Source organism: Natator depressus, chromosome 4 (genome assembly GCF_965152275.1).
Source record: "Natator depressus isolate rNatDep1 chromosome 4, rNatDep2.hap1, whole genome shotgun sequence".
NCBI classification, from domain to species: domain Eukaryota; kingdom Metazoa; phylum Chordata; order Testudines; family Cheloniidae; genus Natator; species Natator depressus.
Genome location: NC_134237.1, coordinates 5,799,080 through 5,822,420, shown reverse-complemented (window position 1 = coordinate 5,822,420; position 23,341 = coordinate 5,799,080). Strand labels below are relative to the sequence as shown.

General features: G+C 43.7%; 1 protein-coding gene across 35 annotated transcripts in view; it reads right to left on the bottom strand.

Moving 5' to 3' along the window:
• Window positions 1–23,341, bottom strand: part of ADGRL3 (adhesion G protein-coupled receptor L3) — an 804,652-nt gene that overhangs the window by 638,802 nt on the left and 142,509 nt on the right. For all 35 annotated transcript variants that reach the window (XM_074950298.1, XM_074950299.1, XM_074950303.1 and 32 more), the window contains exon 2: window positions 21,463–21,529. The gene's annotated coding sequence lies outside the window, so the exon portion shown is untranslated. The remainder of the gene's footprint in view (window positions 1–21,462; window positions 21,530–23,341) is intronic.

Genomic DNA, 23,341 nt, shown 5'->3' with positions numbered 1-23,341 from the left:
CTAGACAGAGTTCTCGACAAAGATCAGTGGGTTTCTCCATGTCACCACCCTGTAGGTCTGATCATCTCCTTGTGTTAGCAGTTGGATGTAACTGTGTGATGTATTTCAATATCCATGAGGCGGCTCAACTTTGCAACAACCATCTATAGCCAGAAACACAGGGGGCAACAGTCTGAACACTTTAGTTTTGACGATGTAATAAAGCAGAGTCCCTGCTACACCTAGCACGTGCTAATTCTTTTCTCCCAGCGCTGAGTGTGGGTTTAGGAAGAAAACGGGTAAACTGATGTATTGGTTCAGATAAAATTCTACAATCCTCTTGGGGATGAATTTTGGGTGAGGTCTAAGTACCACATTGTCCCTTTGCAATGTCATATAGGGAGGTTTGGCCATAAGCACCTGAAACTCACTCCTGAGTGTAACACTCTGTATCTCAAAGCAGCCCCCTGGAACCCCATATTCACCACTACCATCTGATTAGGATATGTTTTGTAGAAAGTATGCCTTGTGAGGTATCATTTCAAAAGTCTTCATCTGCTGAACATTAATATCCTGTTGGATTGTGTGTGCTTTCATTGTATGTGAAGTTATGAAGTATTGCTATATGTGTTAATAAAACGTGTTGTGAGGTTGGGAAACACCCGCAGCCACCTTTCGGAGGGACAAAGGAGCAGCCATCAATGGCCAGGCAGGCGTTATTGGCTCATTAAGAGGAATCCACTATCCCAAAGGCTTCTCAGAGAAGGCACATAAGCAATGGGGTTGACTAACCCATGTCACAACAAGGATCTTTCTAGGAGCTGGAAGAAAGTATAAAAAAGGGGAGTGTTGTGGAGAATCCCAATGGCAGCACCTTGTACATAGAGTGATTTACCCCACTGGGAAAAGCAGGCAATTCCTGTGGGCTGGGTGCATGGGAACTGGATTAGATGACCTTCTGAGCTCCCTCCCAGTCCTACATTTCTATGATCCTATAATTCTATAGCAACATGGAAGTGCACGTCCTACAAGTCAAGAGCCCTGGACCAGTCCTGAGCCTGGAGGGAAAAGGATGATAGAGGCAGCATCACCATCCTGAATCTGAGGTGGCATATGTATCTGTTCAGTCTCCTTGAGAATAGGATAAGACAAAGATCTTATTTCTTCTTCGGGATAAGGAAATACTGTAAGTAGAAAAACCCATTGCCACTCATGTCTCTGCTGGGTCAATGCCCTGGAGGGAGGTCTCCTGTACCAACTCAAAAGCCACTTCCAAAGCATAGCGCAGAGGCATCCCCGCTTGACACCAATGAGACTGTGTGATCGAGCAGTGGTGATGAAGAGAAATATTCCAAGAGTGGTGGTGCTGAGGGGTGATGTTCTCAACTCTGGACTCACTGCCGCATAAGGACCAAGGACATCCCTGGAGGGGGTTCCAACAGTTCGGTGTGGGTGTGTGCACCTCAGGCCCGTAATTGATGCCAGTGCCTTTGCTGGTACCAGTGCTGGCAGTGTCAGCTAGCTTTACTCCACTCCTCTGGCAGCACACTTAGATGCCTTATCCCCGGAGCAGTGATGTCTTTGTTCCTTTCTACGGGCAGCGTCTCTCTGCGTTTGGAGTCACAGCTGGTCTCCACTTCATCCTACCTCTCAGGAGGGCTTCATTGCTGCCGAGATCAGCTCTAGATCTGTTGGTGCCAGAACCGAGGGGTTGTCGGCTGCCTCAACATCCCCACTGCCAGAACAATTGGCGTTGATGAGCCCCATGCCCATTTTGATAGGGTTTTCCTCCCTGTCTTCTGCTCGATGCTAGACCAGAGTGCGGTGCCAGCTGAGAGAGAGGCACTTGCTGAGGTGGATGTCTTTGCCAGGTCTGAGGCAACATGTGGCGATCGCTTGAGCAGGTAAAGTTATAGCCACATGCCCCTCAACAAAAAGGATTTATGCCGCAAGGTGATAGGCCTTCCCTCAGATGGAAAAGATATCGTCTGTACCCACAAACCAGGGGGATGAGTCTGCCACAGGTCAGGCAGGGATTAAACCCTGAAGGTTTAGAGTCCACCATGGTGGTTGGCCCACTGTACAGGGAGCAATATCCTGTGGGTACCCTGTAGGCCTTTTATTTATATTTAAATGGCCACCTAAAAATAAACAAATTAGAAACGTGAAGAAGGATTTCTTCACAAAATATAGTTTAGAAGTTAAACTGAAGAGAATTGTGGGTCAGACCCTCACCAGCTTCCATCTCTCTGCCCTCTACGTCCATGCATGGGAGCATGAGGAGACACAGGGCGCATGCATGGCCTGAACAGACATGGCTATTCCAAAAAATATCTGATCCAATACCTTGGGCACACATGCACTGTGGTGGGACACACACTGAGCACATACTCAAATAATAATTACTAGACACTCTTATAGTGTCTTAACACTGCATACTGAAATGGATTTTTCTGCCTGAAGGAATTATCATACAACAGACAGGGCATCTCATTCACTCCTACCTTATTTTTCCTCTACAAGTTGCCAATATATGTAGATGAATATTGCAAGCCACATTTGTAGCATACAAGAAAACTGCAGACATGGGCCCCAACCCTGCAGAAACAGACACACATACTTAACTTTACGCATATGATTAGACCTATGAAAGTCAACAAGGCGACTCATACGCCTTATGCATAACCATGTTGGCTGGACTGAGGCCATGAAAAAAGCTGCTTTTATAAAAAGTTTAGATAAACCATTCTCATGAGTGCTCACCATATAGAAGACCACGAGTGACCTTCAGTCTTTCCGGCCATTTTTGAGAGAGAGAGAGAGAGAGAGACACAGACTCTCAAGTTGTTCAGCAGCACATGGCCCATGCTGCACATTTTAAATACCAAATGGAAATTAGGAAATCGGTTCCCAGTGTCAGAGATTTCAATGACTCCAAGCACCACAGAATTTCTTCACACCCTTGTTCCAGAGAAGTCAAAACCAAAGAGAAATTTATGGCTGTCAATCTGAAGGCTCTGACCTGAAGTCCTGGCACGTGGAGTGATGCTGCTGCACTTCAGATACGACGGCATCACCATAACGTGGTAACACTGCTGTCTAAAAGATAGGGAGCCCGCTGCTACAAACCAGTCATGCACGATGCTGAAAAGCTGAATGCACAATTGAACCTGTTAACTTTAGGGCACCAGACTTTCGGTTTGGGAGACTGGACAAAGCTGGATATTTGTTAATGTGGGTGCAGATCTTCCTCCTCCAGTTTGTTTCCTATTCTGTGTCTCATTGAAACTCCTCTATTTAGAAAAATATATCCCTTCTTCCTTCCCCGGAGGGTGTGGCATAACCAGATGGAGCTTTGCATTAGGGATCTTCATCCCTAGAAATCCAGGGTCAGATTTTCTAAAGCACTTAGAGCTGGCCTATCTCTGCTCCCAATCAATTAGACTATATTAAGTTATGTTGACCAAAATACACATCGCAAATATTCTAGTTCTAAATATACCCTGAAGCACTCATTCAATTTCAAAATGAGATTTGTAGACTCCTAACTCTACATTTACACTCCTAAATAATGGACCTGATTTACAAAAGTAGTGAGCACACATCAGCTCCCATCCAAGTCAGTGGGCTGGCTACACAGCACTTTTCAAAATCAGGTAATTTAGGATTTGATCCTGTTCCCATTGACTTCAATGGTGCAGGAATAGGGCCTTATGAGGAGCCTACAACCCCAATCCTGCAAAGATTTACACATGCGCTTAACTTTATGTGCTATGACTAGTGTTACTGAAGCCCATTGTACTGCTTACAACGTGGAAAGAGGAGCAGGAGTGTAAGTTTTTCCAGGAGCAGGACTTAAATATGGATTTAGAAGCCTAACTTTAGGCCTTCAACTTTGAAAATCCTGGTCAAAGGGTTTTTTTGCATATACTTCTAATTGGCATAACAGCTCTTGCCTTCTACACAGAGGCACCGGAGAATCCTCTCAGACGTCAAGCCAACAATCTATAGTGATGAGGCTCAATGCAACATTAGAATTGTGGCCATAAGCTTATAAAACATGGCGATGATTGGTCCTGTCTCAGGTCTTTTTTCCCCATTCATGTACTATACTTTATTCCACTGTAATTTTTTTCTTTTAAAACTTAAAAAAACCAAACCTGAATCTATAATTGGTCTATCTAAATGATTGACAGCATATGTGAAGGAACAGCCTGTTAGTCCTGACTGCTGGAGTAATGAATAGAGAATCTGACATGTTAAATTCCTTCACCTCCAATTGGAATAATAAATTATACACTTTCATATCATCATAATACTAAACTCCTCTTAATATAGAATTATTCCTTTGGGGTATATTTATAGTAAAAAAAAAATGTATCCAAAGCTATTACATTTAAAATATCTTTATATTCATATAATCAGATTCAATCTTTTCTCTTGCATTTTTAGGAACCTAGAAGAAGGGCCTGTGAATTTGGAGCCTACATTTTCAGACGGGTCCCTTCATTTTGGCTTGCCTTTAGTTGGGCACCCAAAAATTTGGGCCAGTCCGCTTTCTTCTGCAGTAAAGAAACATGCACTCGGTCATGGCACTTTGCTATGCTGCAAGGGATGCCACTGCTCAGAGGAATTTTTGCCCCTTCTCACTTAGGGCATGTCAACACCACCCCGCAGTTTGGACCACCTGGATGAGCACTGCAGCGCCTGCGGTGCTGCACCGTACCTGTCCGATGGGGACGCTGTGGCATGAACAAAAAGATTATTAAGTTTGTATTCACGTAGTTCCCTTCAAACAGGACGACATTAATGCAAAGTGGGAACCTTTTACTTCGTGCCCCCGGCATCCACACAGGGGAGTTACGCCGCAGCGCTTTGGTGGGCATTACTGTTCACTCCCCCGTAGTACATACTGCAAGGGCAGCATATACGCACCTTTAATCAATTCAGTCTTTCTATTGACTTTGATGGGAGCAGGATCAGGCCCTTGCAGTTCTATAGGCACTGCCATTTCTACCCTGTACTAGACCCTTCAAACTTCATCCTCAGGCCATACAACTTCTGTGAAACAAATCATCAGGTCAATTCAGTTTGTTTCACAAAGTACACAGCCTAAATATAAAAGTACAGTCATAAACCGCAGGGAAATGACTAAGCCAAACTGAGTGCATTTAAACCCTTCAATTTAGTTTGCAAGGAAGGACACACAGTTTTAAGACTTTCTGATTTATACTTTAATCAAATAGCTACATTCTGAGACCTTAAGGCTCAGCTGTGAATGGTGTTCTGCACCCACGAAGAGGACTCAGGAGAGATAAAGCACCCCCTAACTCCCTTGCACAGACTACCTGCACCACAGGGGGCAAGAGAAGATTTAACATCTGTGTGTGGGTGGGAAGTAGGCCAACAGGGTCGGGGAGCTGTCCCCCAGCTCCATGCATCAGCCAGTGCAGCTGAGCTGACACACCGAGGGAAGTAACTGGGCCAGCCGTAGGGCTGGAAAAGATAAATCCCCCTCCATCACCTCTCACCAGAATAAGGCAGGGAACCAGGAACCAGACTGAGTCACAATACATCCCCCAGGGCTGGGGCAGCACGACAAATTGCTGTCCTTCCTTCCTGCAAAGCCACAATTGAGCCCTTGGCTGCAGGCAGAGATGGGAATGGGAACATAGGGAAATGTTGCACTTCCACTCACCTAGCCTTCCTGCCAAGTGACTGTAGGTGACCCAGTCAGCCATGGCGCTTCCTAATGAATATTGCATGCCATGTGGAAAACTAAACCTCAAGCCACCCACACTGAGAATTCCACCCCCTTTTATTTCAATCAGAACACAAACGTAAGAACATAGGTCCTTTCTTGTCTTCAATTATAGTTTTGTATCTTGATCTGATCAGGTATCTTCTCTTTTAAGAACAATTTTCACACTTGGGGGGCAGGGGAGGGCAAAGATTTAAGTAAAATCTAAGACAAGGGGGATTTCCACCCCCTCAGGAGAAATCTTCTTACATCCCAAATAAATGCACCTTATTCATTTATAGGGCCATCCTCATAATAATGCAATTACCTGTCATGGGAGAAAGACCTGCGTATTGTCTGGGGAATGTGAGCTATGTGTGATCTACATATTCCCAGAAGACTTTACTTGCAAGTTAGAACAGAAAGCATTGGTCATTTTCAATATTTAAAATAAAAAAGGAATGTTTTAAAAAATGTTGAACTGGGATCAAATCCCAAAGGTCTTACGGAGTTTTTACATGGTCCCTCACCCAGGAAATTCCTAATGGAGACACTGGTTGTTTGCCTGGACAAGCAGTGTGTGAAAAGGGAGGTTCTGATCATACCTCTCAGCATTAACACACCGATAACCCAGATCTAGCAGAGCAGTTAAGAAAACATTTAGGTCCCAGTGAAGTGAAGTGCGTTGCTGAATCAGGGCCGGTGTCAGGGTCCTCTTATGGCATTCCCTCCGCCTTCTATTAGGGAGATAGGGTTTGTCTCCCCCCTTCCCTTCCACAACCTGTGAGAAAAATCAAGGGTCAGACCCACAAACCTGGTGGCTATCCTAAGAGGCGTCTTGTACTGGGAGATCTGGTAGGGAGCAAAAAGGCTCGCTGTATTAGCTTTCTAGGGAAGTCTCACCTGGATGTGAACTTGTGGGACAGAGAAGGAAGGAAAACAGGACATTATCTGCATCTTTAGACACCTAAAGACCTTTAAAAACCAAGCCCCATGTGTCCTGCCTGGAACCACCCCAGTTCACTCACTCTTCCATTAGTCCATCTCTCCCCGACATGAATTCCTGGACTCAGGGAGCACCCTCTGCAGTGTCCCAGGAAAGGGAAAATGTTGCTGGGGAACAGGTTGCCCCCGCTTTCCAAGTGCAGAGGGGGAAATGAGATCCACACACCAAGAGGACCCTCCATGAGGTGATCAAAAGGCCCAAGTGGGACCTTTGTAATGGCTGAGAGAGTTGGTCCATAACTGAACAATCTCTGCCAAACCTCCCCCCCGCCCCAGCTACACTGTTGGGAATTAATACTTTATTATTATCTGTCATACAGTAGCCCCTTGGGGCATCACCTGATATTGGGACCCCACTGTGATAGGCACTGTAGAAACAGAAAGTAGGAGACAGTCCCTGCTCCAAAGCACTGAAGTGGACAAGACAGACAAAAGGTGTGAGGTGAAACAGACAGAGAGGTGAAGTGACTTGCCCAGGGTCACACAGCACATCAGTGGCAGAGTCAGGAACAGAATCCAGGTCTCCTGAAACCCAGTCCAGTGCCCTGCCAACTAAACATGCTGGCTCCAGGAGCTGAATATGGCCCAATAAGTATGGATTCCAGCACATGCAACAACAGCACTGTACTCTCAACCATCTTTTACAATGCTATTACATTCCATGCATTTTCCACTTCGACATTACATTGCAGCACTACTGTGGAGCCTCACACCTCCTGCCATTATGTGAATTAGAGCAGTGTTTCTCAACTACCGGTCCATAGACCGATGCTGGTCTCTGAGATCTCCCTGACAATTTAGGAAGGCAGCAAACCAGTTCCTGGTATCCAAAATACTGAGAAACACTGAATCAGACAACCAAAGCCACATGTTATTCCAATTGCTGTGGGTCTGATAAATTGTAGCCCAAACTCCATCAAGAGCTTGGTCTTTATTAGCCCATTCTCCATCATTCAACATGTCTATAAGCTATTGCCAAACAGATTATACAGAGTTATTCCATTTATATCCTGCAATCAGTAAGTAGGAAGCAAATTATATTATTCTGGTAACTATTTAATGTTTGCCACCAGACATTCAAGCCCATGAAATGCTTACTTCCCCAATAAGCCCAAAACACACTATTCATCTGAATGGAAGCCACAAAAAATAGCTGCAAAGAAATCTGTGCTCTAGCCTACAGTAAGAAGAAAATGAGCTGATAAATACTGACACAATGCTTCTGAGCACACAAAGTAACATTTTAATAATGCCTGAAGTTAATATGTGCCATTTTGTTGTTATCGATGCACACTCAAAATGCCTTATCCTTTCCACACCACAAACTCTACGCTTACAGGGTGAGATCAAAATCAATATTCAGAACCATGAAAATTACAAGCAACATGAACTATTTTAGTTTTGCCTACAACATTTTCTTATCTGTTATTTTCCCTCTTCTCTCTGGCCTAACTATAATCTTTCAACTACATGACAGACTTGTGAGATAAAAAGATTTCCTAACTTCCAAGTTACAGTAGAACCTCAGAGTTACAAACACGATGGGAATGGAGGTTTGTTCATAACTCTGTTCAAAACGTTATGGGTATTCTTTCAAAAGTTTACAACCGAACACTGACTTAATACAGCTTTAAAACTTTACTATGCAGAAGAAAAATGCTGTTTTTAACCATCTTAATTTAAATGAAACAAGCACAGAAAGTTTCCTTACTATGTCAAATTAGTTTTTTAAACTTACCCTTTTTTTTTTTTTAAAGTAGTGTACGTTTAACATAGTACTGTACTGTATTTTTTTTTTCTTCTTCCCCTGTCTCTGCTGCTGCCTGATTGCGTTCTTCCGGTTCCAAATAGGTGTGTGATTGACCGGTCAATTCGTAACTCTGATGTTCGTACCTCCGAGGATCTACTGTAATACCCTGACATTGGTGAGGCCTCACCTGGAGTACTGGGTCCAGTTTTGGGCCCCACACTACAAGAAGGATGTGGAAAAATTGGGTTACGTCCAGCGGAGGGCAACAAAAACGATTAGGGGACTGGAACATGTGACTTATGAGGAGAGGCTGAGGGAACTGGGATTGTTTAGTCTGCGGAAGAAAGGAATGAGGGGGGATTTGATAGCTGCTCTCAACTACCTGAAGGGGGATTCCAAAGGGGATGGATCTAGACTGTTCTCAGTGGTAGCAGATGACAGAATGAGGAGTAATGGTCTCAAGTTGCAGTGGGGTGGGTTTAGGTTGGATATTAGGAAAAACTTTTTCACTAGGAGGGTGGTGAAACACTGGAATGCGTTACCTAGGGAGGTGGTGGAATCTCCTTCCTTAGAAGTTTTTAAGGTCAGGCTTGACAAAGCCCTGGCTGGGATGATTTAGTTGGGGATTGGTCCTGCTTTGAGCAGGGGGTTGGACTAGATGACCTCCTGTCCTGAGGTCCCTTCCAACCCTGATATTCTATGATTCTATGAATACCTTTGAGAATCTAGGTCTAAGCACTGAATAAACCTGTGGGACCAGCTTGTGGCTTTTCAGTCAGTGGTCTGTTCCTGGAGATTGTGCAGAGGTGCACTGCCCCAGCGAGTAGGTACAACGACTCCAGGTGAAATGCAGCAGCTGCAATGCTTTTAGAAAGCTGTTCATCTTCACGGAGCAACTTATGCTCTGCTGCTTCCCTTGGGATAGCTTCCAACCCCTGACAGTTCCAAAACCCAGGGAAGAGCCCAGTGACCCAGTTGTATCCCACACATCCTTTCCTTCAGGCTCTGGGATCTTGCTGGTCCCTGTGATGAATGAGCCCCTCCCTAATTCTGTACTTTGGGTCTTAGGAAGAGGGACATCTTTCCAACCTCTTTGCTATTCCCGTCCCTGATTCCTGCAAGAGTCTTGGATGCTTAGCAAAGCATATGATTCTCCCTGCCTCCATGTAGGGCTCTGGGGAAAGAGGGAATTCCCCCACCACCGCCAGCCTCTCTGCAACCTATCAATTTACTATTTAGAAATAAGTGTATTAATCTCACTTAGGGAGTGTCAGGGTCAGCCCAACTCTGAAAGCTCTGCAGCTCCACCCAGAATAATGCAGGAGTGTGATCTCATTATTATGCTAGTGGAATTGCCCATCCACACAGAAGTACAATGGACTTTCTACAGAGTGCTGTCAAATGACCACGGTAAACAAATTGAAGGGGTGTGTGGGGAAGCAGTTCTAGTTACCTTGAGTGTCACTTATGACAACAGCATATGGAGTATACAGTCTTTAAAATACTGAGTCATGAAAAGGATGAGTTAAGGTCTACACTTCCAAAAGTGGACAGTGATTCTGGATGCCTCTCATTTTGGCTGCCCAATTTGAGACACCTTAAAGGCATCTGATTTTTAGAAATGCTAAGCACCCACCTTCTGCAAAATCCAGTTCCTTTATGGGGTGTCAAGCTGGATACCCACAAAAACAAGGCATCCAGAATCACCAGTCACTCTGGAAAACATAGCCAAAGAGTGGAGCTTGCAAAAGCACCTAAGTGGCTTAGAAGCACAAGTAGTCCCATTTACTTTCAATGGGATCTGTGCTCCTAAGTAACTCAGATGGTTTTGAAAATGCAGTCCTGAATTTTAGACTTTCTAGTCCAGTAAGGCCTCCTGTTTCCAATTACAGCAAACAATACAGGCCTCTGCACTACCGTTGTGTGCAAAACGCAAATCCACTCCTTGCAAGGACTTTGGCACTGTGAGACTAAGACACCTGATGTTCTGGATCATCCTTTAAGGATTGAAGATCAGATCCAGTAAGAATTGTGATGTGACGGAAATTAGAAAAATTAATCCTTAAAGCCTGTTGTTGGAATAATTTTACAAGTCAAAAGGTTCGTGCATTTACTTTTGGAGACAGTGAAGGGGCATGTAGCCACACAGTCTGTCTACAGAGTTGATATTCTTTAGTTTTATTTAGATATATAATAGATCAGTTAAACACTCCATTGTACATGTGTTTCAACCAAGCTTTACAAAATCTGTCAAATTACAATCCTTGGAAAGCACGCCAGCCAAACAACTGTAACAGGCAATTTGAGAAGATACTCCCTAGGAATTAAAATTTTGTAAACATACATTTCAGCTAATTGCATTCTTGTTCTCAGTACACTGAAGGCACCATTTAGCCAAAGCATTTGTCGACAGAGTTTAGTTCCTTTATTTTAATGAACACTGAGCCTGTGTTAGGCTCAACTGGTATATGGTCAGGATCAACGTGCAATGCTAATGGAGAAAGGATGTCTAATATCATTTCAAGTGTTTAAGTTACAACCAAGTCTATTTGGCAAAACTATTTTATCTGTTTTGCTCAGGCAAACAGTCAGACAGGTTTGAAAAAGTTTCCGTGGGAAGAACTGACTCTTAAATAGTCACATAGATCAGAGAATTAAATTTCCACTATTAATTACAACTAGCATGTCCAAACCTGCAGCTGGAAGTGGTCATTTTGCCAACAAGTTATATCATTAGTAACATCAATACAGTACTGCTTCTGTCATGAACCACCTCACTTTTTAAAAGCAATATGGCTGCCCCCAACAACAGGCTTCAACAGGACAATGCCAGCTGTAGTTCAGAACAGAACCTCTCACTGCCAATGCAGTCAGTGTCAAAACTTCATTTCAGGAGGACTGGCCCCGTATTTGCAGTTCCATTTCACCACTGGGGTGGATTATCCATTATACGAAATCTTTGCATCAAGAATGTTTGTGTTTCTAAAAGTCATGTTCTAGCCCAGCCACAAGTTATCAGGCTGGATGCAGGAATCACTGGTAGAATTCTCTGGTCTGTGCAATGCTAGAGGTCACTAGATGATCATAATGCTCTCTTAAAATCTATTAAGTCATGAGAAGAAAAGCATCTTAGTTTTCAAACTTTCACGCTTCTAAGCTGAATCACATGGGGTAACGTTCTGCTTAAAACGATGGCAGTGACTGGGAAAAAGCAGAAAGGTATGCATTTGGTGGGAAAACTGCTCTACTTACTAACAGTCATCTGAATACAGTAGTTGTGTCTGTTCCAGTCAAGGTAATTTCCCAGGGAACTATCTGTGGAATCCATGTACTGTGCACTTAGGGGATTTCAGAGAAACAAGAAGAGAGGTTGAATATTTTCTAAAAGATATTGGTCTTCATCTGTTCAGAGAAAAATACATTCAAACATGCATAGTGTTTTAGAGTAATACTGTTCAATTACTTTCCAATGATTAGGATATGGCTAACCTCTTTGAGAAGTTAGTTATTCCTTCCAGAGGTTCCTGCTATACCGTCAGTTTTGACTGGAAACTCAAAATGTTGTTTAAGGCACTAGCAGCAGCCAGACAGTTCACGTTTTCCTCATTTCACTGGCAGCTATCGTTCCAAATGCTAAAGTTATCTTCATGCAGATTTCAAAAGGCCAGTGTTTATGCATGTAGATTCTGAAGGGCATTTGCTGGATGGCTGACACACACTGACAGCAAGCACATCTCCAGGAATGGAATGAGCAGGAAAGACTGCCTGAATAATTGATGTGCTTTTACTCTGCCCGATGGCCCAGTTATTACATTGTTCACTCTCTTCAACTGCCTGTGGTTTCTAAATTAATTAGAAATCTTAATGTCATGGCCAACCAGTTAAAAAAAGGCACTGAATACAAAATGAGATGGGAGTGGTATTAATGCCCTTGAGCCCTGGAAACTCTTACTTTGGCCTGGTCATGCAGAGAATAAAACATAGCTGGGTTTCTTGAATTCAGTATCTCTGAGTAATCCTGGTTTCTGAGGTTATAAGGGACCCTTATGCCAGATGTATGAAGCCTCAAGAGTAAGACTGCTATTTTATATGGGTGGGGGTTCAGCCCAAGTGGTCCATCATGACAGCTGCAGAAAACACTACCCTGGAAGAACTCATGTACAGCAGTTGGGATTTGCTCAACCTGACGGAGAACAATGTAAATATACAAAACATACTTCAACCAGAGCTGCCGGTATCTCGTGCCATATTGCACTAAATGTGAAAAGCCCTGTTAAACCTAGTAGCTACTGTATGCACAGCCTGTAGTTTATCCAGCCAAACGACTAGCCAGGAACCCTTCCACAGCTAACATGAACTGCTGACTACTTACTGCCTGATATCAGAGAGAATGAGAGAGGCTAATAAATGTTACATATGCATCAAACAGACAAATATGACAATAAATTACTATTTGTTTGCACCATGCATAGACTTATTTACTTACAATACTGTGCTGCTCCTGCTTAAATTCTAAATCAATAGTGTCTACAGCATTTCAGAAAACCAATGGGAATAATTCAGATGTTTGAGGATCTACAGTCACATGCCATTAAAGCATAGAGTCTTTCCAAGTCCTTGGAAAGCATTTAGCCATGCCGTATTTTGGGGGCATTTTTTAGTTTCTTATTTATCTGAAAACAGCAATAGAGTTTAAAATCTGATTTACAACAACTGTAAGCATTCCAAAAACATAATAAATAAAAATGAATGGTTTCACTGACATTAATTCAAATTTCTCAGCTAAGTTAGGGACTGTGACATTATTGACAGGAACTGGGACTGTATAGATCACTGTTGCAACCAAAGTCCTGTAGTGGCACCAAATCTTGTGTAAAGGGGGTCAAATAGGGTGTCTAAGACAAGGTTATGGTTATGCTATCTGTCTATGTGTATCATTTTTGTAGTTGAAGTTATGAATATTAGCTCTATACTGTCTGTATTTCAAACTTATGCTATGCTTCTGGGTGACACCCCAGACAAGTTGGTGTCAGCTCTGCCTAGCTTGCTTGATGGCCCATTAAGGACCATCAGATATACAACTGACCCATTGAGAGAAGGCAGATACACCTTGTGACTCAACAAGGTATGCAGGGACCTGCCTATGGACAGAATTCTAAGGTTTCTGCTGCTATGTGCCCCAATGCTTGTCTTTGGAACAAAGAAAGAGACACCACATGACAAAAGACTATAAAAGACTGCTGCAGCTCCTCCATCTTGTCTTCAATCCTGCTTCTTACCTCTGGAGGGACTTTGCTACAAACAGAAGCTCTACACAAAGGACTGATGACCCATCCCAGCTGTGGATGTACTCCAGAGACTTGATTTGAACCTGCAGTTTATTCCATCACTGCTACAAGCCTGAACCAAGAACTTTGCCAGCACTGTATGTAATTGATTCCATTTGACCAATTCTAGCTCTCGTCTATATCTTTTCGCTTTTATGAATAAACCTTTAGATTTTAGATTCTGAAGGACTGGCAACAGCATGATTTGTGGGTAAGATCAGATTTGTATATTGACCTGGGTCTGGGGCTTCGTCCTTTGGGATCAAGAGAATCTTTTTCTCTTTTACTGGAGTATTGGTTTTCATAACCATTCGTCCCCATAACGAGTGGCACTGGTGGTGATACTGGGAAACTGGAGCGTCTAAGGGAATTGCTTGTGTGACTTGTGGTTAGCCAAGTGGGGTAAAACCCAAGTCCTCTCTGTCTTGCTGGTTTGGCTTGCCTTAGAGGTAGAAAAACCCCAACCTTGGGCTGTAACTGCCCTGCTTTAAGCAATTTGTCCTGAACTGGCACTCTCAGCTGTGTCCCACCAAAGCCAGCATCGTTACAGGGACAAATATTTCACTTTCCTATAAAAGAGCACCAAGTAATCAAAATGTCAAGTAAAATACAATAGTGCAGCATAATCTCTCTCTTTGCCAACACACAGCACGTTATTGTAACCTGCAGGGTATCTAGAATATAATTCTACAGGAGCCATTAATACCTTTCTATTGTTCCCTTTTTTAAAACTTCAGGGGCTTACACGATTTTAGAAAAATCAGATTGCGATTCTCCCTTTTTGACATGCATGATACAGCATGCACTCAGAACAGTGAGTGTTCAACCCCTAATAGACAACTATCCCCAATTACCATTTACAGATAACTAGTCTCCGAATTATCATCTCGGGTGGAAAGAAAAAAGCAAGCTAGGCTGGATGACAGGGAGATCTTAAAGACAGAAGTTCTCATGAAGCTTTAAACAGCATTATAATTCCTAATGCAACTACTTGCTAAAAGAATTTCACCCATCATCATTACCAAGACAATAGAAATCTGTAAGAGCAGAAACTACAGAGGGTCATATTTCTGTGAAAAGACCAATACAGTTATATTTAAACACCTTTTGGAGGCTAAACATTTGGTCTGTACATTTTCCCTGCATGTTTTCTTGCCAGGTATATATTTGATATTAAATGGCAAACACCGTACAGCACTATAAAAGCCAATCACAGGACCTGAATCAGCCATGTGTGTCACAGACTCAGATTTTAGATGATCATGATGGTCACTTCTGGCCTTAGTCTGACCTCCCACACATTGCAGGCCACAGAACCTCACCCACCCACTCCTGTAATAGACCCCTAACCTCTGGCTGAGTTACTGAAGTCCTCAAATCATAATTTAAAGACTTCAAGTTACAGACAATCTACCATTTACTCTAGTTTAAACCTGCAAGCAACCTGTGACCCATGCTGCAGAGGAAGGCAACCTCCCTCCCCACCCACCCTCAGGTTCTCAGCCAATCTGACCTCGGGAAAAAATCCATCCTGATCCAAATATGGTGATCAGGTGGACCCTGACCACAAGCCCCACCAGCAAGACATATAAGAAAGAATTATCTGCAGTAATTCAGAACCCTCCCCATCTAGCTTCCCACCACCAGCTGTTGGAGATATTTGCTACTAGCAGTCACAGATGGGTCACATGCCATTGTAGGCAGTTTCTTCATACCACCCCCTCCATAAATTTATCAAGCTCAGTGTTGAAGCCAGTTAGGTTGTTTGCCCCCACTTCTTCCCTTGGAAGGCTCTTCCAAACCTTCATATAATTTCAATCCTAAACTTGTTGATGGCCAGTTTATATCCATTTGTGCCTGTGTCCACATTGGTCCCTAGCTTAAATAACTAATCTCCCTCCCTGGTATTCATCCCCCTGGAATATGTATAGAGAACGATCATATCTCCCCTCAGCCTTCATTTGGTTAGGCTAAACAAGCCAAGCTCTTTGAGTCTTCTCTCTTAAGGGAGGTTTTCCATTCCTCTGATCATCCTAGTAGCTCTTCTCTGCACCTGTTCCAGTTGGAATTAATCTTTCTTAAACACGAAAGATGAAAATTGCACACAATATTCTAGATGAGGTCTCACCAGTTCCTTGTATAATGGTACTAACACTTCCCTGTCTCTACTATAAATAGCTTGCCTGATGCATCCAAGGATTGCATTAGCCTGTTTCATGGCCATATCACATCGGCGGCTCATAATCGTCCTGTGATCAACCAATACAGCCAGGTCCTTCTCTTCCTCTGTCACTTCCAACTGATACATCCCCAGGTTTTGGCAAAAATTCTTGTTAGCCATTAAGTGCATGACCTTGCACTGTTACATTTCATCCCATTTCTATTACTCCAGTTTTCAAGGTCGTCAAGATCTTCTTGTATTGACATTCCAGGCCTCCTCCATGTTGTCAACACCTCCCAACTTTGTGTCACCACAGATTTTATTAGCACACTCCCACTTACTGTGCCAAAGTAAGTAATGAAAATGATGACTGGTCCCAAGACTGATCCCTGAGGAACTCCACTAGTAACCTCCCTGCAGCCTGACAGTTCTCCTTTCAGTGTGACCCGTTGTAGTCTCCCCTTTAACCAGTTCCTTATCCACCTTTCAATTCTCATATTAATCCTCACCTTCTAAATTAGCTAATAATTCCCTATGTGGAAATGTATCAAATGCCTTATTGAAATCCAGGTAGATTAGATCTACTGCATTTCTATTGTCTACAAATATTAGTTATTCTTCTCAAAAAAAGATGAAGTTGGTCTGGTATGATCTACTTTTCGACAAACCATGCTATATTTTATCCCAATTACCACTTACCTCTATGTCCCTAACTACTTTCTCTTTCAAAATTTGTTCCATAACCTTCTATACAACTGAGGTCAAACTAACAGGCCTGTAGCTCCCTGGATTACTTTTTTTTTGCCTTTTCTTAAAAATTCTTGTTATTGGGCTTGCAATTTCATATGCTGGTTCCTTAAATATTCTTGGATGGAGATTATCCAGGTCCCCCGATTTGGTCCCCTTAAAATGCTTCAGTTTGACTTCCAGGTCAGATTTGGTAATTTCCATATCCTCATTTCCATTAGCTATCCTGCCACTACCTCTACCTTCTTCATCGCCCATATTAAAACCTGAGACAAGGTATTAATTTAGGTGTTGAGACATGCCTACATTATCTTTACTCTCCGCCCCATCCTCAATGCTTAACGGTCCCACTTCTTCTTTCCTTGTTTTCTCTTTATTCATATAGCTGTAGAAACTTTTACTACTGGTTTTAAATTCCTTTGAAAGGTCCAACTCTGCTTGGCTTTTGGCAGTTCTCACTTCTCCCCTACACTTTCTGACCTCCAAGAGATATCTTCCTTGCTGATCCATCCCATTTTCCATTCCTGCTTTCTCTTAATAACCTGTTTGAGATGCTACGATAGAATACGCCCCTGTTTTCACACCCTACATACTATGAAAATAATCTTTTCACAAAGTATGCCTTATAAGGTACCATTTGAAAAATCCTAATATGTTGGATCAATAACATCATGGCAAAGTGCACATAGCACCATAATATGTGAAGTTATAAACAAACTGAGATCATGACTAAAAGTATGTTTTCCAAATAAGTCTGGGGACTGGCAAAACCAGTTCCTTGAATATAAAGCTCAAGAAGACGCCTCAGCCAGGTGTAAACAAGGCTGATGGACCATTACCTGCTAAGCGGTCATTCTTTGGCAGGAAAAAGGGGGCAGGGCAAAAATCTACATCTTAGCAAAGAAACAGCATGGAGTTTCCTTCCACACAGACGTTCTGTCGCCTTGCTCCCAGCTGGAAATGTTTTTCAAGAGGGGGACTGAAACTATAAAAAGCAGGGGGAAACACTCCAAGACACCACCCCCTCTCTCTCCTTGCCCCATCACATTCACTCCACCTGAACAGACAAGGGAATCTGCTGTTGGACTCTTGGGGAGGGGTCCTGATCTAAAGAATTTGGTCAGTAAAACTGCTGAAAGCATGGGGTAAGAAAAATTTGTTTGAATCTAATGTAGTCTGTTAAGTTAGGCAGCAGTAAGTGTTTTCTCTTTGTTTTCCTTGTAACCATTTCTGACTTTTATGCCTCATTACATGTATTCACTTAAAATCTCTCTCTCTCTCTCTCTCTCTCTAGCTAATAAAGTTGTTTTCTCTAATCCAGTGTGCTCAAGCTGAAGTGTCTGGTAACTCCATGTGGGATAACATGTTCTGTGCATATTATTCCATTAAAGTAATAACACACTCAGTGTATTTGCAGTATCCAGGAGAGGACTGGGCAGTACAGGACATATGTTTCTGGGGGAACATGTGGGACTGGGAGTTTGCTGGGGTCACCCTGTGGCAATCTGTAAGGCTGGTGAGAGCCAAGGTGTGGCTGGCTGGCTGCAGCACACACACAGACATAGCTGGAAGTGACTTGCATGCTGGAGGCTGTTTGTGAGCAGCAAGGCATTGTAAAGGGATCCCCAAGCTACAGGGCAGGCGTGACACAGCTACTCAGTAGTCTGGATTGTGCCCTGGTATGTCACAGATGCTTGCTCATCCAGGCTGGTCTGCAACCCTCCCCGATGAATTCTTCTCCTGTCCCCCCCTTTGCTTGGGATGCAGGCTTCAGGAACTCTGACAAAGTAATTTCAAACCTCCTCCACATTCAGATCCTTGAGTTCTTCAGTTCAATCCACTCCCCTAATTCCCTGATTTTTTGTTTGCCCTTTTCAAATCAAAGACGCTGGTTGCAGACTTATTTTTGTTTATCCTTCCATTTAGTTTAGACTGAACGAGCTCATGATCATGTGAACCAAGGTTGTCCTACCTGTTAGCATTATCGGTACTGGCACTATCTTTCTTCTTAATGTCCGTTCTCATACCCTCTGCTGTTCCTTTCTCCATTGATGCATCCTCTCTTTCTTGATTTCCTATCTGTCTCCCCTGAACTCCTAGTTTAAATTTCTTTTAATCAGTTATGCCAACCTCCATCCCAGAAGTCTATCAGAACAGTCCTCTGTCCGTGAATGCCTCCCAGCAGTCAAACATCCCAAAGCCCTCCTGATAGCACCACTGCCTTAGCCGTCTGTTGATCGTCATCATTTTGTCTCACCTTCATTCTCCTCCTCTGGGGACAGATAAATTTCCACTGAAGATCAGCTGGGCCTCCAATTCCTTAAGCATCTTCCCCAGCCTAGCACAGTCTCCCCTGATGCCTTCCAGCAGGAATCTAGCAGTACCATGTGTTCCTATGTGAAGGGCAATAATTGGATTCCTTCCTGCTATCATTAGGATCCACTTCAGACTCAGGTCCATGTCCTGTATCTTAGCTCCCAGCAGACAGCACACCCTTCTGTTATCCAAATCAGCTCTGGTGATCGGCCTGTCCGTTCTTCTTAGTAGGGAGTCCCCAGTGATGTAGACTTGCCACTTCCTGGTGTTCATGTGATTCTCTGGCCTTCCTCCTCCTGTTCTTTCTGGCTCCAAGTCCTCTTCTCTTTTTGTTCTTCATTGCAATCTTCTAAGAGTTATCCTCTATCCTCCAGGGGCTCCAAACTCTGGCTATCTCCATTGCTTCATCCCCTCTTCTTGTAGGACTGTCCACTCTTTTCTTCTTCCTTGCCCTCCCATCTCTGAGACTAGCTGCTGCACGCCTTCATTATCCAACTCAAAAACCGGTAACTGAGCTCTATTTCTCCTTCACTAGCCGGTCTTGACTTCTGCCTGGTTCTTCCAGACACATGCTTCCATTGGCCACATTCCCCTGACAGTTCTCCAGTCCATAGTTTCCACCTGCATCTCCAGACTTCGGATATTCTCTTCCGTAAGCTCCATCAGTCAGCACTTCATATAAAACAAACAAATCTCTTTTCGGGTCCCTGCTCCAGGATAATGTACATCCCACAGCTTCCACATCCGGTTATCTTCATTGTCTCTTCCATTCCTTGGGTCACAACCACTGCTGCCTCTGTATCTGTCATAGTTTTCCCACCTAAGCTCCTGGCAAGAGAAAAACCAATCCACACACAAAACAAAACCACACCACCACACACCCCCTTCCCCAAACTCCCCTTACAAACTCCCTCTCAAACTCTCCTGTTTTCAGATCTGTTTACTAGCTGGCTTCTTTATGGGTGCCCTTATCAAGGAAGCCGCACTATTCAGGGCTCTGCTGTGATCAAAGGCTCCGCTTCTCTCACAGCACATTGCCCTCTACCAGCCTTTCCTGATGAATGAGGAGCTAGATCTAATTCTAGACAAGAAATATATACATCTCTAAAGCATGCACATGCCTACATAACAAAAGATATCCTTGTAATATTGTAGTCTATTTATTTTAGCTGTCTTTGTTTATTCATCACTATTGAAGTGCATTGTGCTAATTTATCAAGGATGCAGCAATGCAGATGTAGAGAATTTAAGTCATCACTCCACTGCATTTTTCAAAAAAGAGCAGTGAAATAATATCCCATAAGAATCCCTTAAATGTTTCTGCAGGCTCTTTCCTGATCTTCATGTAAATTTCCTCTCCTTAGGTTCTTTGCATTTTGGTTACATTTTCTGGCGGGTTAGTTCTTAAAGTTTGTTTATTTATATTAAAAACATCCCACATGTACAATCTATGTATTTCCTTTCACTTTAAACTCTGTGGCATCTCTGATTTCTCCCCACTTTGAAACTATAATTTGACGAATGAGTTTAACAATCTAAGTGAAAGACTGGGCCCAGCACTGTATAAATCCAATCTAATTACCAGACTGTACTAATGCATCATCCCCTTCATACACACATGCTGTAAGAATGTTCTATGTACCCTGGTATATAACACATACTTCCAAACTTTGGGACCCATTCCCTCCCCTACATCCTGGCACAGAGGAAAGTCTGCACCCCTGGTTCCAGGCCTTGGAATCACAAGAGGGAGGAATGCCTTCCCCATCCAATGGAAGCCAGCCATGGGTGACTTGACCTCTGCAGAGCTCGCACAGGTAAGGTGAGGAAGCCAATCAGGTGAGGAAACCCTCCCAATCTTGCAGAGCAGCTTGGCAAAGAAACTAGAGATTAAGGCTATAGTGACGTACATGGGTTCCCCTTCTACTCTTTGCAATCCCTTCATTCAGGAGCTGCCCTGAGCAGTACGGCTCATGCAAGCGGGATGACCACCATTTTGTTTGATGCTGGAGATTGAACCAGGGACCTCCACACTTGCCCAAAGCTATACAAGTATACGGAATAGCTATATCAGGTGAACAAAGCAAAAGTAAATGATTGTGCAGCCCTTTTCATTGGCGCATATGAGCACCAGTTTTTCTCTTTCACCTCTTTAACCCATATGCATGCTGCATCATTCCACAGTGTGATAGTCTGCAGCTTTTTATTTCATCCACATCTTGTTTTGTTACTTTTATTCCCATATTGCTCTTATGGAAAGGAGCACTATAAAGAAACATGGCTGTGCCTGTGAAATGAAATTATCTAATACCATAAGCAATGACAGTGCTGCTAGAGATTTGCACAGTCTGATACATTGAACAGTTATCTATACCAGTGCTTCCAACATTTTGCAACAGCTAACAAACAAGGGGAGACTCTATGAACTAATAATTACCTTATCTTGTTCTTCAGTTGCTAAAAATCCATACGCTATTTTTTCCAAATTACTGAAATCAGCATTTCTGGAAGAAAAAAAAAAGAAGAAAAAAATTAGACTCATTTACTCTTGCCTCTGAGGACTTTATTACACAGCGAAGAAAATGCTTTTCTGACACATGTTCACAACATACACCAATGAGCGCAGGGTTCCCAAGATACAGAGATCTGGTTTATTAAGGACTATGTGCATTTATAATGTGAATATTTACATAGCATGTCTTTTTACAGGAAAGCAACAATGGTGCATACCTCCCCCAGATTAAAGAAAATACTGACAGCTCTCAGTGCTGATTAGAAAGAAAAGAACACCGGCAAAGAAAGGGCTACATACTCACGTTACATATCAGAAATATTTTTGTATTTATATCATTCTAAGGTGCAAGCCTGCTTCCATTTTATACCAACTGTTCCATTCAAGAGGTGCAGGAACAAGTTCTTATGCCTCAGTTTTCTTTCCTAATTTATTTACACATCTGTTACATTTCGATAATGTACAGGGGAGGGGACAATGACTTATTTCATTTATGAGTCACATATTAAAATGACAAAAACAAGTTAAAACCGTTAAGTCCCAGTAAGATGGAATCCAGTGTTAATGAAGTTGAAGTCATTGCCAAGGACTAAAAAGCAGCAGTTCTCTAAATCTTTCATAATATGAACTATTTCATTGGAAAGAGATTTCTTCTGAGTCATCTCCTCTACCAGACTCCAAGTTCTCTGCTAGGTACTTATCAAGAAATTTCATTCTACACACTATCGGATCTGCAAACCGGAGATGGTCCAAGCAGAGGTGGATTAAGGTTTCCTGGGGCCCTGAGCCAGAGCAAGTGGGGGGCCCGTCCCCACCCCTTCCACCTGTGGTTCTGCCCCTCTGCATGTGACCCCACCCGTGGCTCCACCCTTTTCTGCCTCTTCCCCAGAGCCCCGCCCCAGTCGCACCCAAGGTCCCCCTCTCCCCCGCACTGCAGCCCCAAGACCAGAGAGCGCTCTGTCCCTCCGCCACATCCCCTGGCCGCAGCGGGAGTGACAGCTCCCCAGCACTGAGGCTGCAGCAGATAGCAAGAGCGCCTCCATTCCCAGGGCCGCAGCAGGAGTCTCGGTGCTGGGGCTTCCCCTGCCGCCCACCAGCTTCTGCCAGGGACACGGTGGGAGTGCTGGGGGCTTCCCCTGTGGCCAGCTGGCTTCTGTAAGGGTCAGGAGGAATGGGGGGCTTCCCCCACCCACTGGTGGGGAGCAGGGTTGGGTGCGCGGGGGATTTCCCCTGCCCGACCACCAGGGAGCAGGGTCGGGGGTGTGGGGGTTCCCCTCGCTGCTGCTGTCTGGAAGTTGGGTCAGGATGCGAGGGCTTCCCCAGCCCATCCGGGACTCCAGGGGGCCCGAGTTGGCCAGGGGCACAGGTCCCGTAGCTAATCCACCACTGGGTCCAAGGACCATGGGTTCAGAACTATCAACCAAAAGTGGAATTATGGCCCCACTGACTTCCCTGGGTCAAGATTTCACCACTGGAGTGAGACATATCCAGGAACTAGAGGCTCTTTCCCTTTGAAATGATGCCCAATGAGCCTTATTCTGAATAGGGATATCCGTCCACAAATGAGGACCCCACTGAATAAAATGATAGCAACAATGTTGAATCTTGGTCAGTTAATGGAGCTATATAAAGGTGGCACGGGTGAAATCCTGGCCCGACTGAAGCCAATGGGAGTTGTGTCCTTGACTTTAGCAAAGCCAGCATTTCAACCCAACTCTTCATATGCTTCTGCTCCTTTGGCCCTGTGAAAGGTGGGTCTTGCAATTAGCCTAGGACTCTGGCTTACTTGGTTAGATGTACAGAA